This window comes from Crocuta crocuta, unplaced genomic scaffold (genome assembly GCF_008692635.1).
Source record: "Crocuta crocuta isolate KB4526 unplaced genomic scaffold, BGI_CrCroc_1.0 scaffold166, whole genome shotgun sequence".
Classification (NCBI taxonomy): Eukaryota; Metazoa; Chordata; class Mammalia; order Carnivora; family Hyaenidae; genus Crocuta; species Crocuta crocuta.
This window is the reverse complement of record NW_027531018.1, coordinates 119,858-133,842: the sequence shown is the minus strand read 5'-3', so window position 1 is coordinate 133,842 and position 13,985 is coordinate 119,858.

The following is a 13,985-nucleotide window of genomic DNA, read 5'->3' as shown; positions in this document are numbered from 1 at the left end:
AGGGAGAGAGAGAGAGAGCTGGGGAGGGGCAGAGAGAGACGGAGAGAGAGAAACCCAAGCAGGTTCCACACTGCCAAGGCAGATCTCTATGCAGAGCTCGAACCCACAAACTGTGAGATGATGACCTGACCTGAAACCAAGAGTTAGAGGCTTAACCGACTGAGCCACCAGGTGCCCCTATGAACACCTTTTTTTAAGTCTGCTTTGTTGGAACTTTGTAAGTGGGGCATCAGGTCTATTTTTCCAAAGGGTTTTATTGGCTCTGTAAAGTCAACTTTAGTTCCTTAAATCTATCTGGTCATGTCTGAATCTATGCACATCTATCTCAAATATGACATTCCAATCAAAGCTTAGGTAATATAGCTAATATTTCCAATTGTGTTCCTTTATAAGGACAATTCAATTCAATTTTGAATTTATGTAAATAAATAACAATTTTGCCACAAAAATAATACTGAAGAGTTTCTGAATTCAGGAGGAATCAGGTATAGAGAAAAAAATAAATGTTTCATCTTTGTCTACAATAGTACACTTTACCAAATTGCTGTAAGTCATAGATAACTTAAAGTTTCCTCAAATCTGGAAAAATGAAACATTAGAGAACCAGAACTCTTTCAAACAAGAAGCCATAAAAACTATAGTCATACTCCTCAGTTCCACATTATTTATTCTTTTTCTGCTTAAATCCAGTGTTTTGTTTTGTTACATTAGTTCTGGAAATTCTTATTCAGTTCAGTTTTATGATTGTAAAATTATCAGAAACCTGTGTTTGCCAGAGTCCTTTCCATGAATCTTCTTAAAGACAAAGCACTTCTACTTTTACAAAGCATCAGAGTAAAACAATAATTCTCTAAAAAAGACAAAAGACTTAAAAATGCCCATTATTAAAGATCTGATGAGAGTTCATTATAATGGAGTTGACAAGGAAATTGGTTATTTTTGTAACACATAATATTTTATAATAATAACAACTGGAATTGTATCAATAACATATTGCTAGGACATATAAGATTTCCAGGAGTTTCATGCAATATTTGGAACACTCATACGTGTTCTAAATAATAGTAATTCACAGTAGTTGTACTTTTGGTTTCATGGTGGAAGACTTTATTAATTATAAGGGAAGGAGAACATAAGGAAGTAAACAATTATAGTAAGCATAAAGAGGGGGAGAAGTATAGAGAAAAACAAAGAGGACTTAATATATAAAATTGGGTTTTCAAAATATGCAACCTTCTGGCTGAGGAAACCCCATGGTGAACAGCCGGGTTCGAGTCCTGATTGAGGGTCCTTGTGGAGTGTTTTCCCTTCAGGTGAGACTTTCTAGCTATTTCCCCGAGGGCAATATATATACTACGTATGTGTGATTTATGGTTAGCCATTAAGTCTGTCTAAGTGCAGTCCCAAGAAAGCTGTTTTTTCCCTGTTTCTCTTATTTTAGGAGACTATGTATCTGCATATTCCTCTTCCCTCCCTGATCCATTCCAGGGGGCCAGCCTGCTCTGGCAAAAGTCTGTGAGGCATGTTAATCCCTCTTAGCATCAGGAATAGAAGGGCCAGTTCTGATCCCCAGCCCAGATACAGGCTACAAGACAACTAAGGCCTCCATAATTGTGTATGTGCAACTCTGAGCAGAAATGCATGACAAGTCACACAAACAATTTCTATACAGGACAGTATCACAGACCTATATAAATACAACAAAAAGAATGCTTAGTATTACTTCTTATTTGACAATGCTTCCCATGTAAGTTAACATGTCAAATATGTCTAAATAGTTTAACATCTTCCTTTTTATAAGGAGAGAGAGCAAGTCTTTTTAGATGTTCCAGGTATCCTCTAAAAAATTCCAAAGTTAGTTTGAAGTCAAAAAGACTTCATTTAGAACTTAATGTTGGGAAGTTTGTCAAAAATATGAAAAAGTTCAAATAGGATCATAGGTCACTGATAAACAATATTTATTACCCATTTAACCATTTTGATAATTAAAACTTCATTAGCAAATAAAGGAGGACAAATAGTTGTGCAATTTCTTATTAAGAGCAGACCAATAATCTAAGAAAACTTGTCTTTTTATCAGATGAAAGAATAAGATTTAGTTTTATAGAAGTACACTATTGGTATTATACCTTATTTTTAAAACCCTTGTAAAAAACTGTGCAATCTTTTCCAGCTTGGCCACACATGAAATTCCTTTCTCAAAATTCTTTTTTCCATGAGTTTTCTACAGTTTTGTCCTATGTTTTCTTCTTTCCCATTCTGAAATAACCAGCCTGTCTTTAAGGACAAAATTATTTTCTTTTCCCTCAACAAAAGTGCATTTCCATTCCTTATACTTTCTTTTACTGAAACACACATCTTACTTTCCTTGCATACAGAGATACTTCCTATTTCTAGTGGTTTTAATTACTTATATTAGAATTATTAATCTTTAGAAACCTTAATTTCTAGTGAAAATAAAGGAGTAAACAACTGTGATTTTCTTTCCTAATAACAGTCTGTGGCTTTGCAAATTATTTGTTTGTTTGTTTATTGTTTATTTATTTATTTTTGGTTTTAATTTATAAATCTTATTTATAATTTCTAGGAACATATGGTTTTTCATCGTAAATTTTTCGGCGGAGCACAAAACATGTTTACTAACAGACCCAAATATCTTCAGTTTTTCTGTAAAAGGAAGAAAAAAGAGACAAACTTATGTTCACTAATTAATTTTATAATTAATTTATTAATTTTAGTATTTTATCTTATTTAGAAATAGATAAATACAATGATCTAGATATTCAAAAAATTTAACTAAACTCATCATTTAACTTAGCAAAATTTAAGGTTTCAAGTTACCAAAAAGATTTGGGAAAACTATTTTTTTAACTTTAATTTTTTCTATTTAATTTATTTTTTATTAATTATATTCAAGTTAGTTAGCATATAGTGCAACAATGATTTTCAGGAGTAGATTCCTTAATGCCCCTTAGCCATTTAGACCATCTCCCCTCCTGCAACCCCTCCAGCAACCCTCTGTTTAGTCTCCATATTTAAGAGTCTCTTATGTGGGAAAACGATTTTAAAAGTTCACCTAAAAACTCTTTATCCTACTAAAAAGTTCATGAGACATTAGACAAAATCCTTTATCATCCCAAGCTATTTTTCTTATTGACAAATTTTATACGCGATAACCTGAACACATTTGACTTTTAGTAAGCCAAGGCAGAATAAAAGTTGTATGTCTGTATTATTTTTAATGTTGATAACTCTGAAGACATGTCTATTTTAATTAAATCAGTAAACTTTAAGTTAGTTTTAACATCAAATATTTTCCCAGATCACATGAACTTGAAATTCATATGAGTTAGTTTCTATTATATTTCTGAAAATTTAATATATACAAGCATTTAATTATCTTTAAGCCAATTAAGTAGAGCTCTTTTACAAATTATTTTTGGTAATACCATTCAGAGGTAGAAGATTACCATACATCTACATCTACATGTATATATATACATAGAGAGAGAGAGAGAGAGAGAGACCTACAGCTTTCATTTTAGAATTACTGCCATAAATCAGCACAAAACTCACTATTTAGCTTATAAAAGAACTTGAAACAATTGTTTTTTTAGTTTTGTAAAGATTTGTAAGGACAGTTGCTTTTAATCCCTCAAAGATTTCGGTTGCAATTTAAATCAGTGTCTGATTATCAACTTCTGACTACAGAGCTACTTCAATCAGGTTGATGTTGAAGTATTTGTATAGGAGTGTTGGAAACTTTTTCCCCAGTGTCCCAGTTGATTGCAAATGAAGTACTGACCTGTAGGCCATCATTTTGATGGTGGATCCGTAGTTGTGTGCAATGAGGGAGACCCAAGTGGTTTTAGGTGGATGATCATGGGCCTGTTCTATCTGTAAGGCCAATAGCTTAGTGGACTTTTGCCTGCAGTCTTGTTCCAAAGTCCTTTCAAAGTACTCAGTTGTGTCAGGAGTTCACTCAACCTGGTAGCCTCCCATCCTATTTTCTGCTTTTTTATCAATCCACTTATCTCAGGAAATGATCCATTTACAAACAGAACAGCTAGAGCAGATTGGGTGACCTCATTTATTGCCTGGAACCTGGAATGCCACAGGAGAAGAGCCTCCAAATGGGCTTTATTATTTAAAAAAAATTTTTTTTAATGTTTATTTATTATTGAGACAGAGAAACACAGCATGAGTGGGGGAGGGGCAGAGAGAGACAGAGACACAGAATCTGAAGCAGGCTCCAGGCTCTGAGCTGTCAGCACAGAACCCGACGCAGGGCTCCACCCCACAAACCGTGAGATCATGACCTGAGCTGAAATCAGATGCTCAACCGACTGAGCCACCCAGGCGCCCCCTAAATGGGCTTTAAAGTCTGCCACACATTCATCTTCCTTTGTTGGCATATTTAAATAATAGACCAATCAATGTGGGCAGAAGACTCTAGGAATGACTTTTAAAGATCTGTTGCTATTTTGCGAGCTTTTTCTGGTCCATTAGGAGACTGTGTTGTAGGTCAAGGATCTCAGATATCATCTTTGGGTTTACTCCATCCTGCTTCCCACATCTATTTCTTGGTTCCCCCAGGTCCTACTGGCATATGCAGAAGCTGATAAAGATCAGGAAGCCCAGGGTCATAGGCCCTAATAGTAACTCTAAATTTTTCAGAAAACTTTTTTAGAGATTCTCTCTGGGCTTAGGAAATTTTTTAACTATGGCCCTTAGTTTGGTATTTGACCAAGGAGTAAAAGATATTTGAGGAGGCTCTCCTGTAACCTTGAGTAGTTTTATTATCAAAGGTAGCTGCTTACTAGTCTCTTCAGAGTGGAAAGTTAATTCAGACAAAGAGTTACTCAGGTAAAGAAGGATAAAGAAATGCAGTAGGAATCACATCAGTCTTACTATCTTGTTTTAGGTACCTCTTGTGTCTTTAATTTTTCATTAGCCTTTTGTAACAAATCTTTTAATGAAGCTATTTTGGAATCCTGAAGCCTTTTAGAAGCTTCTGTATACTGATTAAAATTGGTATCCCATTCTCTTTGTTTAATTTGGGAACACTTGCTTTCAACTGCACTTTTTTTTAATGTTCATTTTGAGAGAGAGAGAAAGTGCATGTGTGTGCACGGATGCAAGTTGGGAAGGGGCAGAAAGAAAGAAAGAGAGAATCCCAAGCAGGCTCCACCCTTCAGTGCAGAGCTTGATGTGGGGCTCAGTCTTACAAATCATGAGATCAACCAACTTAGTGACTCCGGCACCCTCAACTGCACTTCTTAAATGAATAATCTTGTCTAATTAGAACATCCCCAATAATAGGCATTGCAATTCTGTACTGTTTTTAGTAAGATGTTGCTATTTTTGTAGATATTTATAGCTGTTGGGACTATATAGTTCTTAGACAAAATAAGCAGGTATGCTGGAAGGTGGCATATTTGATTCTTTGGAGTTTAAGGATCTATGTGTCTATGTATCTATCTATGTATCTAAGACTTTGGGTCTTTTGGATATAAGACCTGATAATGATATGGCACTGGGATGGAAATTGTGTGATGTTTTATAGTGTACTTCATTGCATGGAAACTTTCTTGAGGTTTAACCTCAATTTAACCCATTCCATGACCAACTTATCCTAACTCAGGAGTCTTCCACTTAGGTGGCAAGTACTTTCACAGTTTTTAAATGCTTGATCTGTGTCTGCCAATATTGTGGCTGCTTCCAAGATTTCCACTAACAATAGCCTTTATCTACACAAAACAAGACAAACATGTACACCTTAATATGTTGGCAGTAACCAAGAGATGTTAATGAGTTCTTGCTGACAGAAGGCCCTATGTGCACCACCAATTTCCATCTTGGAAGTTGGAACAGAGTAAGGATTGAAGGAGCACACCTCAGCAAAGGGGGACTGTGGATGGTGGGGCTCCACATAAATGGATAACCATGAACTCCAACCAGCAGTTCCCACTTGGATCTTGGGATAGAATCAAGGGCTGAGGCTTCCCATCACTTACATGATAATTGCACCCTGAACTACCAACAGCTCCCATTGTGGAACTGACTAGAAAGCCAATTAGATCAGGAGCTTGATGCAAAGACAATAGAGCTCAGAACTGAGAGGGACTTACTCATGGCCGTCAGAAATGGCTAGAAAGACAGAACTCAAAAGGATTTGTAGTACCATTCCTGTGTTTCTCATTGTCTCTGAATGCTACCAGAAGTTCAGTTTGTATTCCATCTCTGCCACCAAATCTATTTCAAGAAATTCAACTGTGTGAATTTAAAGATTTGACTGACCTATTTCAGTGATTCATTGATTCATGAATTGGGCAACATTCCATCTAGCAAATAGAAAGGAGCTCCAAGGAGCTGCCTTTATAAAATGGAAAGCTTTTATATGCAGAAGGGGAAGAAAAATAGATTATTTCAGGCAATGTCACATGGTATTTCATTGTAGTTTTGATTTGTATTTTCCTGATGATGAGCGATGTTGAGCATCTTTTCATGTATCTATTAGCCATCTGGATGTCTTCTTTGGAAAAATGTCTACTCATGTCTTCTGCCCATTTCTTAACTGGATTATTTGGCTTTTGGGTGTTGAGTTTGCTAAATTCTTTATAGATTTTTGGATACTAACCCTTTATCAGATATGAAATATGACTTTTTTTTATGCAGAACACTTTCTTTCCCTCATATCTCCTCTCATGACTGTTTAAGACAGAGGTTGGGGTGCCTGGGTGGCTCAGTTGGTTGGGCGTCTGACTTCGGCTCAGGTCATGATCTCACGGTTTGTGGGTTCAAGCCCCGTGTCGGGCTCTGTGCTGACAGCTAGTTCAGAGCCTGGAGCCTGTTTCAGATTCTGTGGCTCCCTCTCTCTGACCCTCCCCTGTTCACACTGTTTCTCTCTCTCAGAAATAAAAACATTTGAAAAAAAAAGACAGAGGTTAATATCTGTAATGTATTGAACTATATTATCTTTGTGCCTGAAAAATCCAAATAATCTTAGCATTAAAAAGTAGAAGTTGGGGCACCTGGGTGGCTCAGTTGTTTCAGCATCCAACTTCAGTTCAGGTCACAGTCTCAGAGTTCATGAGTTCAAGCCCCACATTGGGCTCTCTCCTGTTTGTGTGAAGCCTGCTTCAGATCCTCTGTCTCCCTCTACCTCTGCCTCTCCCCTGTTCATAAACTCTCTCTCTTTAAAAAATAAACATTTTTTTTTAAAAAGTAGAAGTTTATTTCTCACATAAATGAAGTCTAATGTATGAGGTCTAATAGGCATGCCTTTTCCACAATCACCAGGGGTTTAGGCTCTTAGTTTGTTAATATTTGGCTTCCATCTTGTGGTTAAAGATGGCTGCTTCAGTTTCAGCCATTAAACTCAAATTCTAATCCACAGAAGAAACAGGTGAAGAGGGTATGCCTCTTCCCTTTAAAACATTTCTCTGAATTGGTACACATCATTTCTCATTGACCAGAATTTAGTCATATGGCCATGCCTAGTGTCATGGAACACTGGAGCATGTAGTCTTTACTCTTAATGACCAAATGCTAAGGAGATAACAGATATTGGGAGAAACAAGCAGTTCCTGCCACTGTGCTTCTCCTCTGTTCCCTCTTAGATCATATATCCTCCCATCTTGCTCATCTCCAGGGTAAATGACTTGGCCTGATTTTCCCTGGCCTTTCCTGATGTTTGTACTGAAAGTTTTATGTCCCAGGAACCTCCTATCAGTCCCTAGACCCCAGTCATAGATAAGCAAACTGGGATGATAGTCGCCCAATGTCACCACTGTCTTGGATCTTATTAAACCTTGAGCTTCTTGAGGAACAGACCAGTGTCTGCTTTACTGTCACATCCTCAGTACCTAGCACGGTGCTCCACACATAGTATGCATTCAATAAATAGCAAATATTTACATAGTGCCTTTTATGTGCTAGGAATTGTTCTAAGTTTTTTATATATGTGGTGTGAGTTGAATTGTGTCACTCCCTCACCCTAATTCCTGTGTTAAAGTCCCACTACCTCAGAATGTGACCTTATTTGGACACACAGTAGCTGCAGATATAATTATTTAAGATGAGGTCATACTGGTGTAGGATGAGCTCTAATCCAATAAGACTGGTTTCCTTATAAAAAGGGGAAATTTGCACACAGAGATATGTACACAGGGAGATTACCGTGTAAAGACTGCAGTTGTACAGCCACAAGATATGGATCTACCTGAAGCAAGAGGAGAAGCCTGGAACAGATTGTTCCCTAGAAACTTCAGATGGGGTTTTGCCCTCCCAACACATTCATCTTGGACTTTCAGATTCCAGAATAGCAAGACAATAAGTTTCTGTTGCCCAAGCCACTCAGTTTATGGTAGTTTGTTATGGCAGCCCAAATTAATATATTAACTCATTTTAATCCTCACAAATCTTTTCTAACATAGTCATTATTATTGTCCCTATTTTACAGATGAGAAAACTGAGGTACACGGCAGTTAAGAAAACCAAAGAGATTGCCAAGGAAAAATAAAGTGAAAGAGATATGGACAAACTGAAAGAAAGAAGGAGGGAGGAGGGAAAGAATAAATTTTTGAGAAATTAAAATGTAGGCAGGAATAAAGAGAATGAAGTGGTAGAGGAAAAGGATTACAGTTTGACTTGGCTGAAGAATATTAGAAGATCTAGGTCATTGTATATAAACCACTAACATTTCTCTTTTTCAGATGTGCCAATAGCTTGAATAAAAGTGTCCTTCTTTCAGGAAATGAACTCTCGTTTTGGACACTTTCATGTATTTTATCATGTTTTGAACCTGAAGCTACAGCTCCTGAGAGCCCTGGTCTTGATTTTGCAATACAGGCTTTCTTTTTATTTGAAGAGAGGGACTAATAATAATTGCTTGTTCTATGAATGCGACTTTGAGAGATTTGGATTTTATGCCCACATGATTTATGGATTTGTTGTTGATGGATGCAATAGTACTTATTTTAAAAAGCTATTATATATTATACTTCTTACCTCTAGTTTTACACACACACACACACACACACACACACACACACACACACAGACGTATATGTACCTGTATTCCTGTGAAGGAAGCCATAGCTGAAGTGCAAAGTTGGAGGCTATACCCTGTGAAGAGGGGGATTAACCCGCAAGAATGCAGTATGTACATTCTATCAGAGAGGTTTTTTTTTGGTGCTATGTCTCCAATCAGAAGAATATGTGGATCTGGAAATAAGGGGGTGGAAACAGGAGCGGCCTCCTTTACCATCACTCTCAATGATCTACTGAGTTTTGCTTCTTGGGCTCTACAGGTTTAGAGGTACTGGTTGTCATTAGATACATGCTTTTTCCGGAAGACAGAGCAAGGATCCAATTGACTTATAAACTATGGCTGTCATCTGGGCACTTTGAGCCCCTTGTGGCCAGGAACCAGCAGGTGAGAATAGTGACCACTGTGGCAGGCATAATAATTAACACTGATCAACAGTGGAGGTAAGGTTGAATTTACATAATGGGAACAGAGAGGCATATGTTCTGAACTCAGATGACCCGCTTAGTCTTCTTCTTGGTTCTTGGTTCTCCTTTGGTCAACTGTAATTGTGAACAGACAAGTGAAACAATCCCAGGCTGAGAAGGATATGATTCTTAGGGGCTAAGACAACCTGATCATGGAAGTTTGGTAAGCCACAAAGGCCAGTAAAGGTGGTAGCTGAGGGAAAGAGGAATCTAGAATGGATAGAGGAGAAGAGAGGCTAGGACAGCTAGTGCAGGCCCTAAGACCAAGTGCAGTGATGGTGGTGACCATGAGCTACTCCCTGCATGTGTAGGGAGAAGTAGATTTGCACAAGACAAGGATTGAACAATGGCAGACACTGAGAGGTGCCTCTCCCTTCAAGAAAGCTCTTGCTGCCCACCTCTGAAGAAGTGGTAAGCTGACAGCCTCTGGTTGGTAGCTTCTTCAGGGTCTCCCTCAGCTTCCAAGCAGCCTCAGCTAGTGACTGAGCAAGGCCCTGGCCATTTACACACCTGGACCAGCAGAGGCTTGGTCAAGTCTGCATAGTGATATAACAGTTCCCCTTGTTCAGTATTTCTGTCTCCCCTGTTCTTTTCACAGGTGTTCCTCTCTAATAAATGTTTTGTGCCTCTAATTCTATTTCAGTGACTGATTGCAGAGGATCCCAAACCAGCGCATGCTGCATGACAAACCACCACCAAACCTCAGCAACATGAAACATAAAGCATGTCTTACTGCTTATGAGGTTACAGACCAGCAGGGCAACAGTTTTGGTCTTAGCCAGGTCACTTATGTGTCTGCAGTCAGCTGGTGCACAGATAGGCAGCTCTGCGGGGTGCGACTGACTTCTCTCTCAGCTTTGGGGGTTGTTGGCTATGGGCTAGCCTAGGTGGCTTCCACTGGGACAACTGGTCTTTCCCTCACAAGTGTCTCGTTCCTTAGTCCGCTCACCTTGGCTTGCTCACATGGTGGTAAAAGGCTCTCAAGAGAGCAAGCTGAAGCAAGTAAGGTCTCTTGAAGTCTAGATGTGGAAGTCACACACTGTCATTTTTGCCATATTCTTTTGGTCTGAGTAAATCTGAAAGCTGGCCCAACTTCATTGGGTAGGGGACCACATCTTGTTGGAGGGGATACAATGTCACATTGTAAAGTATAGGAAGAGGGAGACAGAAAGAAATGGGGCCATTTCCTCAAGCTATCACCAGGAGAATGCACTAGAGAACAGAAATGGTAGCTACCTCAGTGTACTACATTGTGCTTTTTTTCTTTTTAATTCTTTTAATATAATGAAGAGCACACAGAAAACGTGGAGAATAATACAGTTAACACTCATGAACCCACCATCCTACTTTAACAAATCTTAAAATTCTGTTATAGTTGGTTGGATATTTTAAGAAATAAAACTTCGAAGATACTATATACCTCTGTCCATCCTTGCTTTTTCTTTTTTGAGGTTTTCTGCTATAAAGTTTAAATTCCAAATACTTATTTTTTATTTAAGTTAAAGGCCTTGAGACTCATGCCTTCTGGTGATTCAGCAGGAAAAAGGAATTATGAAAAGGAATTCTATTCATTCAGTCGTTAAACAAATATTTTTTATGTCTTCTATTTGCCAACCACTGTGCTACATATGTATTGACATACTGTATTCTTAGTTTTTGGTCGCATTCTATTCAGTACACCATTTTGTTACAGGCTATATATCTAAAGTGAAAAGGAAAGAACATTTCCTTTATAATCAGGGCTCTTTTTCAATACCTATTACAAACAAAGCTTTTTAATACCTTAAAGTTTTGATGGTGAATCCTGTTCTCTTGGTCTGTAAATTTGCATTCCAAGTTTCTTAACATTTTCCCTCTATGGGTTTGGTTCTTGTGTCACCTGGGTGGGTAGGACGTTTTGGCATGTTTATTGAGTTCCTCACTGGCCACACCTTTGGGTTTTTTTCATATGATTAAATTGTTATTACTTGTAACTCCCATCTGGTTTCTCTACTTTAATATGATGATTTCAGAGTACAGTCCTCTCATTGGTCCTTATTTTCTGTGCTTTTATGTTGATTTATATATATATATATCTAAATTTTATGTATATATATATTTATACAAAGATATTTAAATAACAGCCTTATCGACATAAAATTTAGATATCATAAAATTTATCTCTCAGTACATTCACAGAGTTGTGCAACCATTGCCAATATCTGATTTTATGGTATTATCCTGACCTCAAAAAGAAATCCCGTACCTATTAGCTGCAACTCCCCTTTCTCCTCTGCCCTTGGCAGCTCCAATCTACTTTCTGTCTTTATGGCTTAACTTACTCTGGACATCTCATATAAACAGAATCACACATCATAGCAGTCTTTTGTCTCTGGCTTCTTTAACTTAGCACAATGTTTTCAAGGTTCATCCATGTTGTAGCATATAGCAGTATTTCATTAATTTTTGCGGCTAAATAATATTGAATTGTATGAATATTCCACATTTTCTTTCTCCATTCACTAACTGATGAACATTTGGTTGTATTCACTTTGGGACTATGTGAATAATGTCACTATGAGCATTCATGAATAATTTTTTGTATAGATGTGTTTTCATTTCTTTTGGGTTTATACCTACATTTAGACTTGTTGAATTAAATGGTAACCCTAGGGGTGCTTGGGTGGCTCAGTTGGTTAAGTGTCTGACTTTGGCTCAGGTCATAATCTTGTGGTTTGTGAGTTTTAGCCCCACACTGGGCTGTCTGCTCTTGGCAGAGAACCTCTGTCTCCCTCTGCTCCTCCCGTGTGTGCGCCCGCGTACACACACACACATCCCCCCTCTCTCTCTCTCTCTCCAGAAATAAACATTAAAAAAAGGTAACTCTATGTTTAACTTTTTGAGGAACTGCCAATTTGTTTTCCAAAGTGGCTGACCATTTTACATTCCTGCCAGCTAGGTATGAGGGTTGTAATTTCTCCACATTCTTATCAACACTTATTATTATCTATATTTTTATCTTAGCCATCCTAGGAGGTGGAAAGCAATGTTTCATCAAGGTTTTGACTTACATTTTCCTAATGACTGTTGACATTGAACATCTTTCATGTTCTTATAAGCCATTTGTATATTTTCTTTGGAGTATATCAATCTTAAAATTGAGCTAATTTTTAAAAATTTGTTGAGTTGTATGTTTTTCATATATTCTTTTTAAAAAAATGTTTATTTATTTTTGAGAGAGAGAGAGAGAATGGGGGAGGGCCAAGAGAGGGAGACAGGATCGAAGCAGGCTCTAGGTTTTGAGCTGTCAGCACAGAGCCTGATGTGGGGCTCGAACCCATGAACTCCAAGATCATGACCTGAGCTAAAGTCAGATGCTTAACCAACTGAACCACCCAGGGACTCTTAGTTCTTTATATATTCTGAATACAAGTCCTTTGTCAGATATATAATTTTCAAACATTTTCTCACATTCTGAGGGTTGTCTTCTCAGTTTCTTAATGATGTCCTTTGAAGCCCACAGGTTTTTAATTTGGGGGAGATCCAATTAATTTTCAGTTTTGTTGCTTATACATTTTGGTGTCACTCTAATAAACAATTGCTTAAGCTAAGTTCACAGATATTTAATCCTGTGTTTTCTTTGAGGTGTTTTATAGTCTTAGGTCTCACATTTAGGTCTATGATCCCATTTATTTTTGATATGAAATGAAGTAAGGGTTCAGATTTGTTCTTTTGCATGTGAAAATCCATTTGTAACATAATTATTTCTCCAATGAATTACCTTGGCACCCTTATTTCAGGCAATATCTTTACTACAGAATTTACCAAATTTTTCCTTGTTTTGTAGACAACTGGATAAACCTTGGTCTGTCACTGGAGAATAGGGAATATGTTTTGTTCAGTTAAAATGAGAAAACCAGGGCACTTGGCTGGCTCAGTTGGTGGAGCATGTGATTCTCCATCTCAGGGTCATGACTTTGGCTCCATGTTGGGCATGGAGCCTACTTAAAAAAATGGTTAAGATAGTAAATTTTATGTTAAAAAATAAAAGCAAATAAAATGAGAACACCTGTATGAAGAAAGTTACCATAAGGTCTGAAAGTAAATATTTCTTTCCCTCTTTTGAGTCTCCCCACAGCACTTGTTGTGGTATTTGGGACATACTGGCTCTCATAAATGTTTGCTGAATGTCAAGTGCACTCTGAATGAAGGATGTGGGTTCCTGAGGCTCTGATTGGATGGGAGATCCAGAACAAATTCAGGCCTTTTCAAACTAAGCATCTGAGTAACCTTAGAGAATGACTCCCAACAGCTAAGTGAGGCTGTATTGTTGTCAGAGTAGGGGCTTCCAAGTGATTCTTAATACTTGAAGGTAAGTGACAAGCAGGCTTTCACTTAAAGTGAACCCAAACACTCACAACAACCTGACAGGCCCAGAACATTTTTCGTCCTAGTTTAATTTCAAATCCTCCAGATGTCTACTTATT